This window comes from Sinocyclocheilus rhinocerous, unplaced genomic scaffold, assembly GCF_001515625.1.
Source record: "Sinocyclocheilus rhinocerous isolate Xijiao unplaced genomic scaffold, SAMN03320098_v1.1 scaffold45, whole genome shotgun sequence".
Lineage (NCBI taxonomy): Eukaryota > Metazoa > Chordata > Actinopteri > Cypriniformes > Cyprinidae > Sinocyclocheilus > Sinocyclocheilus rhinocerous.
The window spans coordinates 520,181-526,137 of record NW_015632734.1 but is presented as its reverse complement, the minus strand read 5'-3'; positions in this window follow the sequence as shown (position 1 = coordinate 526,137).

Genomic DNA, 5,957 nt, shown 5'->3' with positions numbered 1-5,957 from the left:
AAAGCACATAGTAATGCCTTATTCTGCATGATCATGTTTTAGATGTCTTAATCCTACCTTACAAATAAGCAGTAAGGGAAAACTCTTAGTTAATAGTGAATACGTGTTACCTTAGTTTCCATTTTACATTTTAATGATTTAATTATTTGTTAGCTTTTCATAAACTCAGAAACCCGCTGAAGTTCCCTTATATTCCACTCATTATGGCCTCCATTTTTGGCAAATGTGAAAAACATAGAATACTGCATGCAGTAAGATCCACGGTCCAATCAAATACATAGTTTGTACCTTTTACATAATGTACTGTATGAATTCCATAATCTGTTTATTTGAGTTGATTTCTAACTTGAATGCACTTTGACCCCAGTTAAACCTATTGTTGTTTTTTTTTGTTGTTTTTCATCCTTCTCAAGTGAATTGTAAGGCAATGTTATTAATCTCATAAACAGACTGTCTGCAGCGCAGGAGGGACTGAATACCTACACAATCAGCATGATTTTATTATTAACAGTACATTCACTGCAGAAATACAGGGTACTGTGTTTTTATTTCAGCACTTTTGCACATACAATATGACCCTTTAGAAATGCCAGTAAATCAACCGTTTGATTATTGCTCTGTTGATTTATTCATACATTTAAGGCTATGTTTGCAGGTGCTTTGTACTGTTGTGTCTTCTTTTGTTATGCTTATTAAGGTCTTTATTAAGCTGACACATGCAATGCAAATGAAGTTATTACTTATGATAATTGTTGTTTTGCTGGTGTTAGCGACTGAAGGGCAGCGATATCTGTCTGTTTGTTTCTTTTTGATGGAGATGTTAAACGTTTCAGATGAAAACACATTCTGGTTCTTAGGAACCATTCTGGCAATGACAACTGGTTTCACTGAGGAATATGCATGTGTCCATGAGAGAAGGGGACAACTAATTGTAACGGAAGGCCTAAAAGCCTCCGACGGGAATCTGAAAGCCATCGACTGATTCCGATCGGAATGCTTGAGCTCCCAGTGGCCTAGATTTCTCCAGATGTCTGTGGACCCCCACACCGGGGGTCAAACCTCCGACATGTGGGAGCAGTTTGGGGATGAAGAGAGAGAAGGAGTAAGAAGATACCCGAGGATGCCATTGCGTGATTTGCGTGGAAGCCATCCATATGACGGTCCCTAACCGCTTTATTTGTTGAAACCTGAGGGTTCAACAGATCTCAGTCTCAGTCTGAGTACATTTCCGCTTCAGAAGCGTAAATATTTGACTGCTGTCGCCGTCTCCCTTTCCACTTTGACCCCGTAAGAAGCAAATTTCATTGCAGAACTATTAAAATGGAATCTCAGGTGATGAATATGAATTGCTCGCCATTTACATGTATCATTTGTGAAATGACGCAGAATGAATTTTCTTCGCAGAGAGCTCTTTCTTCGAGAAGAGTCCTGAATCTCCTTTAGCATTGTGAGGAAATGTTTAATCTGTCTCCCGCTGGGAAGCAGAAGCCTAATGCAGTAGCTATCTCAGTGCTGTCTGCCGGCAGAATGGCGGAGACATTTTAATGCATTTCAGAGTTCTTCTCTAGGTACGAGATGATGGACGGAGGAACCTTATATTTGCGAACACCCAGGGTTTAATGCACTCAGCGCCGCTCGCCGCCTTGTCTTCCAGTCAACAAAACATGTTCCGTGGAATAAAAGAAAAAGCAGAGCACAAAATTATTCTCCCTGCCTTCTATCAAGCTCCTGCATTCAGCGGCGCGTCTGAAGGGCGCGTCAGTCCGCCTGCCTCTCTCAGAGAGGTAATTATCCTTTTTCCTGTCACAGGGCTCCAAATGATCTCTAACCACTGGGGAGCTTTTTTAGGGGCTCAGCTTTGTCAATAGGAAGTCGAAAGAGCTTTAATTTTCAGACAGCTGCACGTGTACTTTCATCTCGGCATTATAGCGGTCATCTATCCGAGCGCGCGCGCGAGCGAGCTCCTTTTGTTTGTGACGTCTCGCCGCATTAGCATATTTATTTATAGACTTGCACTTTTCTTACAGTCATTTTTGTGTAACGATTTTCACACTCGACATTGTCTGTGTAATTTCCCTTTCAGTGTCTCTCTGTTTTCTCCTCTCTTTCCTTCCCTTTCAGAAAGAGCCATGAATGGATGGAAAATTATCACAATTACTCACATAATTGAGCCGTCTTTGTGGCAAGTGCGGCTCGAGGAGCCCTTTTTCCATCAGCCAAAACGGTTTCATTATAGGGGTTTTCATATTCCCTGACACAGGGCGCGGAGGGGGAGGGGCTGAGGAGTGCTGTAGAAGTCGCTGGGGGAGAAGGGCGGATCATTAAGGTCACAGTGGGGATAATTATCTTGACTATGGAAAGAGCATCCAGCACCTTTTTCCTCTTCCCCACCACAAAAGCGCCGTCCCTGGCCTTTCGGCACAAAGAGCTTTGGAATAAACGGAGCTTCCACCTACAACTTGTTCACAAAGAGAGAGAGACTTGTATCAACATGACAATTTTCCATTATTAAGACTAATGGCGGGCTGCCTTGGGAGATCAAGGGGAGAGGGGGACGTGTTCAGGTGTGCTGGAGTACTGACCTCTCCCCCGTCTTTGTGTGGGACTTAACTCCGAACAAAACCCCAAAAGGGGATGGAGAACCCCCTCCGCCGCGCCTCATTATTTCATTACAGAATTTGCATGTTGCCCGTCTTTGTGGGGCCATTAATTGGACAATGGGAAGTGCATTTGCGACGGTGTAATCAAACCTTGTTTCAATATGCGTAAGGGGGCAGCCTAAATAAAGCTATGCTGCACATGATGTGGACGCAGCTGTTTGAAATCATCATCCGCAGGCCTCGGCGGGTCCGAATGGTTCTGCTTTGCCAGGCTATGGCTTTTATTGATTTTAATTTGCTGCGTAGTTTGAAGATTTGATGACTGCCTGTCTCGAGCCTGGAGACACAACAAGCACAAATACCACGAGTCGTTTCTTTTCCTCCTCGTCGATGCGTTAAGTAACCGTCTGTCGGGCGGATTTTTCGATTTCTCCCAGTAGCACCTAACTCAGGTAATTGGTCATTTTTGGAGGGCAATTTTGGGGCAGGTGGGGGGATGCTGGGCAGACTGTTCTGACCCCTGCTGCTGTGGTAATGACGGAGGGAGGTTGGCGGTCTGCGCTCGCCCTCACCTGCGGCCCAGGTGAGTGATGGGTGTAGATTAGCAGGGGATTCCGAGCTGATCCGTGCGTAATCGTTTTGGTAATCGTGTGACACGCACACCTGTCATTTGCTGCTACATTTCATATTTTAGAGAATGAATGGTTTTTAAAGGCCCCGTGATCTTTCACTAAACGAAGCCTGCTCAGAATCCGTAATGATGGGTAGATTTAACACAGCAGTTTATTTCTTTCAGCAAACATGACATCAAAATGATTCAAAGGTTTGCATGTGTTTTAGAATAAGTTGACAAAGAAAGTGTTAGAAGATATTAAGCAGACAGTCTACTAATACTCTACTAACTGCTAGTTGACATGTAGTTGCAAAGTTACTTACTGTTAATAGAATGTCTAAAGTGGACTATCGAAATAAAGTGTTACCCATTTTTACATTAAATTTTTAACCCAAAAGTTGGGTTAGTCCATATTTGACCCAAAGTTGCATTGCAAAGCAGCATTTTTTAGAGTGTAATAATAATGTAGGCTAATATTATACTGTCCATAAAATAGCAGAGACCTGCAAACAGAACCCATGTGATAATGCGTGCATGTCTGTCTGCAGGTGAGAATAACTGGCCAGCTCTGCAGACACTTCTGTTTGTATGTTCTCCCAAAACAGAACAAGAGGCGATGAGACCCATCAGCTGAAGCTGGAAAAAAAAAATCTGCAAATTAACTGTAAGGATAAGACTGACAATAATCGAAGGACATACATATACGTTTTTTTGTTGTTGTTGTTGTTAGAGGTGAAATATCTCAAATTCTCCACACTTAAAATCAATTTTAAAACAAAATTCAACTGCATCTGTTCTGAATTGATCTCCAAACAGTTACATCTGCCGTTTCAATGGTTATTTTTTTTTAGAGATTTACACACAATAATAATGGTTAAGAGCACAAAATGCTAAAGAGTTTGCATTACAAATGAATAATTTGTATACAACTGAGTGAAACAGAAAAAGAACCTGTCAAAGAACTGTGGAATTCTGAGAATATGAGAAGAGTTGTGCATTTATTATTTACAAATATGGTAACACTTTATTTTAAGGTGTCCTTGTTACACATGTTACATGTAATTACTATTATAATAACAATTAATTATGCATAATTACATGCAAGTAACCCTAATCCCAACCCTATAAGTACATGTAGTTAATTAATATTACTCAGTACTTAAATGTATAATTACACTGTAACAAGGACACCTTAAAATAAAGTGTAACCTAAAATATTTTAATTCACAATTCAGAAGAAAAAAAAGGAACACGAGTGATTAAATTGTGTTTAATTTTGTACAAAAACTTCTCAGTCTTTGTTGTTATAATGGAACCAAAACCTTACAAACCCTGCAACTGCATTATTGTAACATCACACTCAACCGTTCCATACTGATTGATACAGTAATCTGTGGTTACACCTCGGAGTGTCCTCTCTCACACACACACACACACACACACACACACACACACACATGTTGCTCTCGGTCTCAACAAATACTTTCACAGTGTCTCTTTGTCCATTGGAATTCAGTGGTGCAGCAAATTGAAGGTGCTGCCTGCTTAAAACCCTCCAAGAGAAACCCAGAAAACCCACAGCTGTTTTATCATCAGGATTGATCAGATACTCTGAAATGGGATCATTACGTCTGATCGAATCTGGCGCTGTGTGTCTTTGCTGCTATAGGGGTGAATTCATATGAGCGGGTGCGTGTCGCTTTGTAAATAAGCTGTAATTGTAAGTCCCTGGGTAAATACTGGACCAATATACACAGAGCACAGACATATTCGGTTGAGATGTCAATATTAATGCTCTCTTAATAACATTTTAAACAGCTCCACTTAAACCTGATTTGTTCAGTCCAAATATGTGGTGGAGGAGATCTAAATTGAGTCTAGGGCTTTTTTACACTGTCATTTTCAGTGTGAATATGTGTGTTGTTCTAATATGATAATGGGATCATATTCTGTTTCACAAGTGCTCTGTCTCTTTAATTTGAAATACCCCTCCATCATAATGCAGGGTCTGTCAGTAGGATGCACTTTCACATGAGGCAAACACATGAAGTGTAGATTGAATTAGAGATTATATAGTGCACTACAACTTATTTTTGTCGTAACTTATTTACTGCAAATCACACCGAATGCCAGGCTTACTTTGTTAAGTTTGAAAGCTAATGTAAACAAACTGAGTTCACATTTGATTCCATGAAACAACTGTATGTGAATTGACCCTGTTTAGAAAGCCAGAACTTTAGTGTTATTAACAGCTCCAAACACAAAACTGTGCTCTTCTGACAATACATTAACATCCAGTTACATATTCTGTAATATCTTATTACACTATGAAACTCTATGCATTTCATTGTGATTGATTCTCAGTTCCATTGCGACGTTGTCTTGCAATCTGTTAACAATTTTTTAAATAATTAGACATCTGTCCGGATTTGAGCTTTGGTTCTCAGGAACACTTTATCAACGGGACATCTCATGGGTCACACTAACCAGAGAGCTGGTAGGAGAGCTTCATATTGAAACAATTAAAAAAGAATCCTGTGCCACCAAAAATAGAAACTAATCAGGGACTTTGCCTTAAATTTTCTCCGGACGCAAGTTCGGAAGTCCCTTTACAGTTGAGAATCAGACCCTGCTGAAAGGACGGATGAGGCCATAAACTCAATTGTCTCTATTTGAAGCAGTTTGTCAGCTCATGTCTGTATCTGAAACACACACACACACACACACACACACATACACACTCA